The sequence below is a fragment of the Heterocephalus glaber genome, unplaced genomic scaffold (assembly GCF_053883595.1).
Source record: "Heterocephalus glaber isolate CG9 unplaced genomic scaffold, H.glaber_assembly_v1.0 deba00000942, whole genome shotgun sequence".
NCBI classification, from domain to species: Eukaryota; Metazoa; Chordata; class Mammalia; order Rodentia; family Bathyergidae; genus Heterocephalus; species Heterocephalus glaber.
In genome coordinates this window covers 3306194-3319405 of record NW_028258174.1, presented here as the reverse complement: position 1 = coordinate 3319405, position 13212 = coordinate 3306194, and the positions used below count along the sequence as shown (strand labels likewise).

Here is a 13212-nt window from a genome sequence, read left to right as displayed (position 1 = left end):
TTGAGCCCAATCAGTCTTATGTTATTCTTTTTTGCATCATCTAGCAGCTGCTGGATTGATTTCTCATGTTCTCTTATAATTTTGAAGCACTTTTTCTTTTCCTGGTCAGTAATTGCAATCTTATCTTCTATATCTGAAATTCTGTCCTCACATTGGCTCATTCTGCTGTATAGACTTTCAATGGAGTTTTTCATGTCCTGGAAATCTATTTGCATCTCTTTTATGGATTCCATTTGTTTCTTATGTTGGGATTCCATCATGTTCCTGAGCTCCTCTCTAGATTTATTAATCATGTCTTGCACTAGGGGCACAATTTCTCCTGTTATGTGAGAAATTATTTCTGATTTTATTTTTTCCAGATCCCCTTTTGTTGCCAGTTCAGTGGGTCCAGGTGGTTGAGTATCAGAGGGTTCCATCTCATTTCCCTTTGGGGTTGCTGTAGGTGATCTGGAAGTCTGGTTTTGAGACTTATTTACGTGTTTTCTCATTTCGACTGGGACGGGGGGTTGTTAGCACCTGCACGGATTACCTCCTCTGAGCTGGGTGAGGTGGGACAGGGGCCGGGAGCAGCGGTGGGGATGATGACCCAAAAGCCCTTTCCTGTGGGCTGGGAGCAGCTGGAGGGAGGGTGGCCGGGAAACCCCTTCCTCTGGACCAGGAGCAGTGGGATGGTGGCTCAGAAGCCCCTCCCTCTGGGCCTGGAGCGGTGGGAGGGATGGTGGCCCAGAAGCCCCTCCCTCTGGGGGCAGGAGCAGTGGGACGATGGCTCAGAAGCCCCTACCTCTGGGCCGGGAACAGTGGGACTCAGTACCTTGGTCTGGTGGTCTGGTGTCCTCTGCGTCTTTGTAGTGTGGAATCAGGTGGCTGGCCGTCCGCAGCGGGGCGATTCGGTGTCTTCCGCGCAACCCAGGACCTGGGTAGGGTGTGCACAGACCTGCCTGTCTGCAGCGGGCTGATTCAGCGTGTGTTCCGCGCGACTGGGGACCTCGGTAGGGTGTGGGCAGACCTGCCTGTCTGCAGCGGGGTGATTTAGCACGCGACTCAGGACCTCAGTAGGGCGTGCACAGACCTGCCTGTCTGCAGCGGGCTTATTCGGCGTGTTCTGTGCAACTCAGGACCTCGGTAGGGCATGGGCAGACCTGCCTGTCTGCAGCGGGGTGATTCAGCCAATATTTTTATTTTAAAAACAAATGTTTTAGCTGGGCATGGAGGTGTGCGTCTGTAATCCCAGTGTTCAAAAGGCTGAGGCAGGAGGACTGTCTCGAGTTTGAAGCCAGCCTGGGCTACATAGTGAGTTCAAGGTCAGCCTGAACTACAGAGTGAGACCCTGTCTCCAAAAAAAGTCTTTATTTTTAGAAAATTTATTTTTATTAAATAATACTGTTATTTAATAAAAATAATTTGTTTTTTTTAAAGTTCATTTTTACTAAGTATATTATGTTTTTTTCTATTTATGTTACATTTACTATCAATTGAGTTTTGACAAGGATATAAGACATTAGGTCTAGAAAGAAGTATTTTTTTTCAGCAAGTGGTATTGGGATAACTGGATAGCCATGAGGATGAATTAGGACCCCTTCTTACTTCATACACCAAAGTTAACTAAAAATAGATCGTAGTCATAAATGTAAGACCTACAACAATAGAATTCTTTTTTAAAAATAACTCTTAGGGGGCCTGGGATTTAGCTCAGTGTTTCCGCCTCCTGCCTCGCAAACACAAGGTCCCGAGTTTGATCCCTGGTACCAAAAAAACAAACAAAAAACAAAAATAACTCTCAGGGATAAAGCTTCATTACTTCAGGTTAGGCAAATCCTTCTTAAATATGACATTAAAAGCATAAGAAAATGAAAAGATAACTTATGGAATGGGGAAAAAGTGCCATATAATCATGTATCAGGTAAGGGACTTGTACCTTTACTATATAAACAACTCTTACAGCTCAATAATAAAAAGATAAATAACCCAATTGAAGAATGAAGGACCCAAATCTCCAAAGAAAATATACAAATGTCTAAAAGACACATGAAAAGATGCTTCTGTAGCTGTAGTCACCAAAGAACGGGAAACCAAAACCCAAAGACAAGCCATTTCACACACACTTAGAAAAGCTGTAATCAAAAGGCCCTTGTTGGCAAAGGTGTGAAGAAGTGGGAACCTTCATGGGAACCCTCATGTTGGTTGTACTGTAAAGTGGTACAGACTCTTTCAAGGACAGTCTGGCAGTTCCTTAAAAGGATAAATGTCAAGTTACCTTGACTTAGTAATTCTTCTCTTACATGCATACCCAAAAGAAGTTAAATATATATGTCCACACAAAAACTGTCACAGAAGTATTCATAATAGTCCCAAAGTGGAAATAACCCAAATGTGCATCACCTGATAAATGGGTAATAAAATGTGGTATATCTATAAAATTATTCAGACAATTATTCAGCTATAAAAAGGAATGAAGTACTGAATCATATTACCACATAGGTGGATTTTGAAAATGTTATGATGAATGAAGTCAAACAAAAGACCGTATATTGTATGATTCCATCACTCCAAATGACTTGGAATAGATAGCTTTATAGAGACTAAATGTAGATTACTGGTTGCCTAAAGCTGAGAAAATTGGGGGAAATGACTACTAATAAGAATAAAGTTTCTTCCGGGACTAATGAAAATGTTCTATAATTGATTATGCTGGTGGTGGCACAACTCTGAATATACATTGAATTGCATAGTGCATCCATTGGATTTGGATCATAAGTTTGAGGACAGCCTGGGCTACGTAGTGAATTCACAGCCTGCCTGTACCACTTAGGGAGACCTTGTCTCATAGATAAATACATACATACATACATACGTACATACATACATACATACGCAATGGAAGATTATTGATAAATGTGTAGACAAGTCTAAGTAAGTATTCACTATATGAAACATAGTAAAAGCACTAGCAGAGGTTATTGTAAATGGAAGTGTACTTACTAGAAGCAGTAATATGTGAAGCGAAATGAAGAATGATTAGATAAAACATCTTTAGATCTTTATTTCTTTCTAAAAGAGGGGTATTAGGGCCGGGGATTTAGCTCAGTGGTTTCGCCGCCTGCTGCGCAAGCGCAAGGACCCAAGTTCGGTCCCCGGTACCAAAAAAAAATAAAAATAAAAAATAAAAATAAAAGAGGGGTATTGAATAACATGCAAGATTATTGAACAGTAAGTTTGTTAAATTTTAAAATAAGTATAAAATAGAAATATAATCATTTGGAGGACAACATTAATAAGTTGCATAAAAGACAGAAAAGGAAAAAATGATGAACAGAAAGCACAAAATAAGATTAAATAATAAATCCATCAGAGTATGTAATCATAAAAATGTAGAACTAAATTAAAGACAGATTTAGATTTAAATTGAAGACTGATTTAATTTAAATAAATCCAGCTATATCCTGCTTTTTTTACAATTGCATTTTATATTTATTCTTAGCAAGTAAAATAAAATTACCTTTGAATATTTTTTTGTCTTGTTCTTGACTTTAATGTTATTGTTTAGCATATTTATTTTAGACTTTTGGTAGATAAGTACCCTTTTACAAGTTAAGAGATTTTTCTTCTATTCCTAGTTGTCTAAGAAAAACTATACTCAGAATGTTGAAGGGAAAATAACTTAATTTAGAATTCTATACACAGTTAAACTAACATTCAAGAGTGAAGATGAAATTAAAATACAGTAAAATCTTGGTTTGCAAGCATAATTCATTCTGGAAACATGCTTGTAATCCAAAGCACTTGTATATCAAAGCAAATTTCCCAATAAGAAATAATGGAAACTCAGATGATTTGTTCCACAACCCAAAAATATTTGTATAAAAATGAATACAATACTGTTATATGATGTAAAATAATAAAAAATGCAAAGTATAAAAAATAAACAAATTAACCTGTGCTTATCTTTGAAAATCTTTGTGGCTCATGCAAGAGAGATGAGAGAGGAGGGACATTGTGTAGGATGACTTTCACTATCACTAACAGAATCACTGCTACCTATTAGTTCAGTGAAATCTTTTTCTTTTTGAGCAACTTTAAAAAGGAACCTATCCGATGACACTTGCTTTTATATCTTTTGAGGCTGGCACAGAAATGTGACATTGCATTGTCATTGAACAGATTCATGACTCACACTACTCCAGCCTTATTCAGGTGGTGCTTTTCTACAAAATATTGCACTGTTTCCCACATTTTACACATCTCCCTAATCTCATTTGAAGTGAGGGATTCTTCCGCCTTTTTGTCCTCCTCCTCTACAGAGGAGACACTTCCAGAAGCCCTTGCTGTTGGGAGATGATCACCCACAATCTTATAGCGAGAGAGAGAAAGAGAGAGAGCCAGACAGACAGACAGACACAGATAGACAGACAGACACAGATAGACAGACAGACAGACAGAGACAGAGACAGACAGAGGAGGGGAGAGAGAACCACTTCCTGGGTTGTGATCATGTGACGTTCAGCATCTCCTACTACTTGTATTGCAAAACATCGCTTTTTATCAAGTTAAAATTGTTAGAAAAGTTTGCTCATCTTGTGGAACACTCATGGAACAAGTTACAATCCAAGGCTTTACTGAATATATCATTTATAACACTACTTTAAAAAAACTATAAGGTACCTAGAAATAAATCTAGCAAAAGATGTGGAAAGCTCTAAAACTTCATTGAGAGAGCTAAAGAAAGCCTATATATAAATGGAGATACACTCTGTTCATGAATGCAAAGACAACAGTATAATAGTACCAATTTTCCTAAATTTACACTATAAATTTAAGAAATCTTCTTCCTCTTCTTCTTCTCCTCCTTCTCCCCCACCCCCACCCCTTCTTCTGTACCAGAGATCAAACTCGGGTCCTTGTCCTTGTGAGGCAGGTGGAGGAACCACTGAGCTAAATCCCCGGCCCCAAATTTAAGAAATTTTATTAAAATTCCCTGGGGAATTTTTTTCACTGATCTTCACAGATAAGAACAAAACCTATTCAGAAAAACAGTGGTTCCGAGAATAAACAGAACAGTTTTGAAACAGTAAAAAGAAATAGGTGTCACCCTAACAGATAACAAGGCTCACAGTAAATTATAGTATTCTGATATCATTTTGGGGATAAATAGATCAATGGAATATGTTCTCTGAAAAACTTAGAAATAGGAACTTGGAATGCGACAGAGGTGACATTGTAGATCAAGAGGGAAACAATGGCTATTTAATAAATGACACTAGAACTTTTTAAAAATGGAGTTAAGATTTATTGATGAACTTGATTTGAAGGAGAGGCAACAGAGTGGAAAGCTTCTACAGTACAAGGCAGGGTGGCACACACCTGTAATCCCGGCACTGGGGAGGCCGATCCAGAAAGATCTCCATGAGCTCAAGATCAGCCTGGGCTACATAATGAGACCTTTTCTCAGAAAAGAATACAAGGCCCACCACTTGTTCAGGGGACCATGATTTGGGATATATTTCACCCACAGCCTTGGGGATGAGGCGCTTCTCAGCCACCTTGTCTTCAAATTCATCTGCATTACCCTTGGTGAAGCTCCACTTCTTTGAGATGTGGGTCTTCTGGCAGCCAGGGAACTTGAACTTGGCCCTGCACAGGGCCTACCTTGCTCTGGGGAGTGGTGACTTGTCCAATGTGAACCCTCACCACCGTGTCCTGGGGCTTCCCAAAAGCATCCTGCATGTCTGGAGCCTAGAACGTTCCACTAATAACAATTTCAAAAGGAAAAATTAGATTCATATGTCACTGCAGGAACAAAAATAAACTTAAGGGTGGGGGATTTAGCTTAATGGTGCCGCCACCTGCCTTGCAAGCACAAGGTCCCGAGCTCAATTCTCGGTACCAGCAAAATAAAAATAAATAAAAAATAAACTTAAGATATGTTAAGGGAAAGCTGTAAGCTTTTTCCCTTAAAGATATTTATACAATCTCCAAGAAGGGCAGGACTTCAAGATAAAAAACAAAAATCATCATGAAAAAGTGATAAATTGAACTACATAATTTAGAAAATTTTCCTAATGACAAGTAATACTAAAAATAAAATGACAAATATGGGCCTGGAGAAAACAGCTACATCTCTAATTTCCAACAAACAATTATTATCCAAAATAAACACTAAATTCTTATAAATAAGCAATAATATGAAAATATAACATATGATCAATTAGCAGAAGACATTTAATGTTCTAGAGACAAGAAAGGTGTTCAATGAAAAGTCAAGGATATAGGGCCGGGGATTTAGCTCAGTGGTTTCGCCGCCTGCTGGGCAAGCACAAGGACCCGAGTTCAGTCCCTGGTACCAAAAAAAAAAAAAAAGAAAGAAAAGAAAAGAAAAGTCAAGGAGATGGAAATTAAAACAAACATAATATTGCATGTCTATTAGCATAGAAATTTTTTTAAAAACTGACAATACCAACAGAAATGAAAACTTCCTCCACTGTCACTGGGAGTGTGAAAGGATTTAGCCACAGGAGAGAACAATTTGGTAACACCTGGTAAAGTTAATGCTTAACCTATGGTCAACAATTCCACCCCTCTGTCACTAAGTCCCAAGAGACTCACTGCCTCAAGAAGATATGAAAGAAAGAATGTTCTTGTTAGTACTCTGTGTGATACCAAAAAAAAAAAGTAGAAACCGGGTACCTGATCTGCAGGAATGAAATAAGCAAGTTAGATTATTCATGTGGGTCAACACTGCACAGTCATTAAAATGAGTGAACCAGATCTATACCACCTGCATGGATAAATCTAAAATACATAATGATAGGTTAACATAATGCAAAATAAATACATATATGATATAATTTACATAAAATTTAAAATGCATGAAACAACCTCTGTGATAAAGATATCAAAATCTCCCTGGTTACAATTCACACCTAGGAAGGGGAAAGACAAGGCCCTCCTAATTCAGGTATCCTAATACTACATCTTCTAATGAGGCTGTTGAATTTATGCTTAAGCAAAAATTTGAAAAGATGATTGTCTTGAGGATAGCTGAGCCACTAATGAAAATTTGGCATTATTTGTGTGGTTATGCACAAAGACCCCTGGAAGACTTTTGGTGGGTTCTGGTATCAGTCACTAGTTCTCTTCACTAAAGAACTGATGGTGGTCATCTTCAACCAGCGGGCTTCAAACACCATTTGGCCTTCTTCCACAGGTCCTGGGTTATTCTCCTTGCCCAGCCTGTTTGCACTGCAAATCTCCTCCCTCTTCCAAAGGATTCATTCTCCTGTTTCCTTTGGCACACACTGGAGAGACAGGCCTGGCCCCCCAGGGCTGGCCTGATTTCTATAAAAGCCTTGCTTAGCCTCTCTGCTCTGTACTTGGGCCTGTATTGTGCCTGGCTGGGGGTGCTGCCTGCCTGGGAAGCTTTATCTTTTCTCTATGCACTGCAGAGTCAGGTGCAGGCCCTCTAAATCCACTTTAGCTTAGAGGAATAGAACAATATTCTCTCCTTAGTTCCTCCATTAAATATCACACACGTACACACACACACACACACACACGCTTTCTTTTATACACAAACATATATACACCCACACACATTCATATGCAAATACATGCACTGCACAATCTCATACACACAAACACACACAGATACCTTTACTATTTCCTTTTCTCCAAAAGGAGTTGGGGCCACTTAATAACTCAAAATCCAATATTGTGTAGATACTTTGTAGTGGATTTGATTTTATAATGCAAGACAATAGGAATTTGCTGTCCACAAACACATTGATCTCAAATATCAAAAGACAATTGTATGACACCATTGAAACCATTTTAGCACAAAGGCTCTCCCTCTACTCCCCCCACCTCCAGCTCAAATTCTGTGCATTTTCTTTCCTATTTTAGGAGCAGAGTTAATTACATTTTTCAGTTCTTACCCAGTTTTCCTTACTGTATGCCTGGTCCCTTTCTATTTTTATTATACTTTATTTTCCCCTTGATTTTATTCTTATCTCCCAACCCTCATTGGAATCCGCTGAAATGCATGTGATTTTTGCCCAGTTGTTATTTATCCCGTTGCTTTTCTACTGTGATTGCACTGAAAGATCACTCTTGTCTCTGACTCTCTATGCTGTTTTATTTTTATTGGGCAGCCATAAAATTTTAGTTGTTGGTCTGAGGATTTAGCTCAGTGGTTCCGCCGCCTGCATCTCAAGCGCAAGGTCCTGAGTTCGATCTCCGGTACCAAAAAAAAAAAAAAATTTTAGTTGTTGAGGGTCAGGGATGTAGCTCAGCAGCGCTGCGCCTGCCCAGCAAATGCAAGGTCCTGAGTTTGATCCCCGGTACCAAAAAAAATTTCTTTTTAGTTGTGTGAGTGTGGGGTCTGCCGTGGCACCATGTAGCCAAATGATGTGAATATCTGTTACAGATGGTGATCCAGAACTGTCTGTTATACAGTATTATTTTCCTTGTACACAGAATTTAGCTTGCAGAATGGCATGCTTGTGAGAGAAAAGATCTAGGAAATGCTTATGTGTCACAAATGATTTAAGAGTACTTTTGATTTTTTAATTTTTAAAATTTTTATTAGTACAAGTTTGCAGTACACAATGATCACATTCATTGTGGGGAGTTGGTAGCAAGTCTTAATTCTTTCTAATTTCCCTTCCTCTCCTCTCCCTACCCTTCTTGGTCCCCTTCCCATTTGCAAAAGATCTATCTTCCTGTTTCCTATTATCTACCTTATTTTACTCTTTAAATTGTTTATACTTTGGGTTTCTCATACAAGAGAGACCATGCGATGTTTAAACTTGTGTGTTTGGTTTATTTCACTTAACATTTCTGTCTCAGAGTGGTTTTGTCTGAAAGCCAAGGAAGTGGTGACTAACTGTGCCACAAGCCTTGGCCTCTGCCTGGCCAAACCGCTCGTGCTTGGAACCTGGCCCATAGGTGGCAGTCTCCCTTCATCATTCCCAGACTGCTTGTGTCACAGTGTGTGATGCCTGCTTCTTTTGCTCTTTTTAAAAAGTTTTCCTAATTAATGTTCCCTGCCCTCAACTTTCCCCTTCTCCCCACAGAGACAGTAGAGGCCAGATGACTGGAGTGAGCAAATGACAAAAGAAACTTCACCTATGGCCAGCCGAAGTCAGAAGACCCGGGCCATCTGGTCTGCTCTTGTTTTGGGGTTGCCACGGAAGCCCTCTTGCAGAATTGCTCTGTGAGTGGCAAGAAGTGTCACTAAAAAATAGAAAATAAAGGCTGCAGATTGTCATGTTTGTAAAAAGCAATCATGTTAGCACAAGTCTTTGCCTGTTCTGTCGCCTCCCCTCCATGCCCACAGATTTTGGGGCAGTGAAGCGGCATCTGGTATTCTCCCCTAAATATGCCCCATTCCTCATGCAGCCCATCACAGAGCCATTCAACAGGAATAGGACAGGGCTAGGCAGAGATGAAGTGTGTGTGTGTGTGTGTGTGCACGCGTGCATGCAAGAATCTGCCTGCCTTGTGAATCCTTCCATTGAAGAGAATTCTTGATGGGATAGGAGATCAAAGGGAAACCAAGAAATCAAAAAAGGAGCCACCTTCCTACTCATCACTGGCCATGGTGGGAGGCACTAACTCAGCCCCAGGCCCTTCTAGGCAAATCTGCCCATGGGGTTTCTAAGCAGCCGGCACCACTGGTCTGGCCCTCACTGTTTGTGGAGCCAAAGGGCAATTAAATCATTAGCAAGTGTCAATATGTCTCAGGATTGCGCCTGTCTAAGAAGTCAAATGGAGTAGTTCATTAGCATTTGTAAAAACTGGCCTCAACAAAAAAGACTGAACTCAGTGCAGGGTGGATTTTGTGTATTCTGCTTGAATTAGCAAGTCTTTTTACACCTTATCAACACCTGGTTCTGAAAAGGACACCTGCCAAAGAAAGGGCTCCCTGTCTGGACTGTTCCAAGGTGCTGCTCCATCCCAGAACAGGGCTCTCATGCCAGACGTGGGCAGGGCTCTGTGTGTTGCAGTAGGCCTACCTGCTGTTCTTCCAGAAGACTAAAGCCTGGGGTGGCTGAGAGTGGAGAGGGTGGATGTTGGAGGGGTAGGGAGGGAAGGGAAGAGTGGAAGTGACCTGTTAGAAGCCTGGCTTAGCAGCCAATGGCCATGACAAGTGGGTTCTGCCACACAGGGGTCTTCCTGTCTGAGCCATTTGTCCATTTGATTGTACACACCTAGACTCATGGGATGTATGTGAGTCTGAAGGACCAGAGCTCATCTTTCCCTCAGGGGAGACAGTCCCATTTGCCCCATCTGATTTGTGCAGGTCTTGAGAGCCAGGCTTGGTTCCACATCTCCATGGTTTCCATCCCAGTCTAGCCCAGTGCTCTGATCAGCCTAAATCTGAGTTTATCTCCAAGGAAACTCTCATCCTTCAGAGCAAGTGTCCCAGCCTAATTGATGCTCTGGGGCTCTCTGTAGGTTCTTGGCAGCTCAGGGTTCACCCGGCTCTGAGAGCATGTGTGTGTGTGTGTGTGTGTGTGTGTGTGTGTGTGTGTGTGTGTGTGTGTGTACCTTTCTCCTTCTGATCCTTAGGGGTGGGGAAAGTGCTGGGGCTTGAGCCCAAGGCCTCACTCATGGCTAGGCACAGCTCTACCCTGAGCCACAACCCCAGGTTCCTCCAGATACTTGAGCTTCCTGAGAAGCCTCTGTATCTCTGGGTTTCCTCTGACCCCCAGGACAACTTGTGGAATTGGAAGTCAAACAGAAGAACACAAGTATCAGGCCCAATCCAACCCTACTCAATGAAAGAGATGACATCAATTTACTTCTAAGAAGAAAATTAGTAATATACAACTAGAAATGAATTTGCTAATGAAGAGAGGGACAAAGAATGTTCTCTAGAATTCAAAGATTTTTTGGTGAAAATAAGGAAATCCCATCTTTGGCAAATCAAATTAACAAATGTGAAGGAAATTACATCGGTCATCATTGCCCAAGTCCCAGTGAGACATACACTCTCAGGATTGCTGTCAATGTGGATGAGTATGGTACTTCTGAGGGTGATTTCATAAAATGTCTCAAGAGCCTTAAAAATTCAAAAACACACACGTGGCTCACATTCTATTTCTATTGGCTGGTGTTGTATTACACAACTGCATTTAGAGAAGAGTAAGAAACTTCGGAGGTTATCCCCAGGTGATTTTAGTTTTATCCTTTAGACTCTTCTATGCTGGACTCACTGAGCATTTTTAGTATATCATTTCCTTCAGAGCCTTCTCCAACCTTCCCAGACTGGCATCGGAGGCATCGTGACCTTCTGGACCCTTTCTCTACAGCAGTGAGTAGAGTTGGAAATGATGTGCTGTTTGGTCATTTGATTATGTCTTCCTGCTCAGAAGACAACAGGCCCATGAATCTGGGACCTTTGAATGTTTTGTTTACCTTTCCAGCATATAACTTCGTGCATAGCATGTAGGGTATAATAAATATGGTTGGTTGGATGAATGAATAAATGAATAAAGAGAAACGTTTCTAAACAAGAAAAGTCCAAGTTGCTGTAACTACAAAATCAAGGTAAGTTATTACTTGAGAGCAGTATATTTGCAAATTTCAGCTATGAGATGTGCTGCAAGGGGGTGCACGGATCCAGGGGCCTGCTGCTGCTCTTGGAATCCATCATCAGTTCTGAGGATGCACATCTCAGAGTGGGGAGCTGCTCCCAAGCAAATGGTAAGAACAGCAAGAATATGAGGGCCTATTCCTGAAAGCAGTGGAACTCTATTTTTAGTGTATGTATAAAAGACATAATAGTTACATCTATTTGGGGGGAATTGGTACATATATGTAATGTATCTTGATTGTTTTCCATCTTGTTACCCCCCTACACTCCCTCCTCCCTGGTTCCCTTCCCCATCTATAAAAAGTCTGCCTTTTTGTTTCCTATAATTTCTTCTTTATTTTACTCATTTTATTTCACTTAATATTATGGTCTCAAGTTCCATCTATTTTCCTGTAAATGACATGATTTCATGTTTCATTATCACTGAATAATATTCCATTGTGAATACATACCGCATTTTACTTATCTATTTGTCTGTTGGTGGGCATTGAGGCTGTTTCTGAGCTTAGCTATTGTGAATTGCACTGCTATAAACATGGGTATCCATGTATCACTATAGGATGATGTCTTTAGCTCTTTTGGGAATATACCCAGGTTAAGTGTAATTTTTATTTTTAGTTTTTTGAGGAATCTCCATACTGATTTCCACAGTGGTTCGACTACTTTACATTCCCACCAACAATGTAGAAGTTTTCCTCCTCCCCGCCACACACAATCTCACCCATATTTGTTGTTTTTTGTGTTCTGAGTGAAGTAAGATGGAATTTCAGGTGTTTTGATTTGCATTTCTCTAATGGTTAAAGATATGAGCATTTTTTCATGTATTTATTGGCCATTTGTAGTTTTTCTTTTGAGAAGTGTATATTCAGTTCATTTCCCCTTTTTTCTATTAGGCTATTCGTTTTGGGGGACAATTTTTGTGAGTTCCTTATGTAATCTAGCTATTAGTCCTCTGCCTAAAGAGTAGCTGGAAAAAATTTATTCCCATTCTGTAGGTTCTCTCTTCACTCCATTGTTTCTTCACTGTGGAGAAGCTTGGAGAAGCTTTTTAAATTGGTATAATCCCATTTGTTGATTCTTGACATTATTTCTTGTGCTACTGGGGTTCTTGCCTGTGTATATGGATTCAAGTGTTTCCCCTACATTTTCTTCCAGCAGTTTCAAGTTTCTGTTTTAAAGCTAGACATTTAATCCATTTTCATTTGATTTTAGTTCAAGGTGAGAGATAAGGATCTAGTCTCAATCTTTTTCATGGGGATAACTGGTTTTCCTAGTACCATTTATTAAAGAGACTGTCTTTTCTTCAGTGTATGTTTTTGGCCTCTTTGTCAAAAATCAGATGATGGAAGGTGCATGGGATTATTTCTGTGTCATTTACTCTACTCCATTGGTCTATATGTCTATTTTTGTGCCAATATCATGTAGTTTTTGTTACTGTAGCTTTGTAGTATAACCAAAATCCAGAACCCTGATGCCTCCCATTTGTTCTTTTTGCTTTGGCTATTCTGGGCCTCTTTTGGTTCCATATAAATTTTAGGGCTGCTTTTTCTAGTTCTGTGAAGAATGTTATTAATATTTTAATAGAGATTGCATTAAATCTATACAGTATCATTTTTTGT

At 40.1% G+C, this 13212-nt stretch overlaps 1 long non-coding RNA gene across 1 annotated transcript in view; it reads left to right on the top strand.

Moving 5' to 3' along the window:
* The window catches only part of LOC147828703 (uncharacterized), a 30503-nt gene extending 21191 nt beyond the window's left edge, over positions 1–9312 (top strand). The window contains exon 5 of the long non-coding RNA XR_015450338.1: positions 9069–9312. This is a non-coding gene — a long non-coding RNA (uncharacterized LOC147828703). The remainder of the gene's footprint in view (positions 1–9068) is intronic.
* The last annotated feature ends 3900 nt before the right edge of the window (positions 9313–13212 follow it).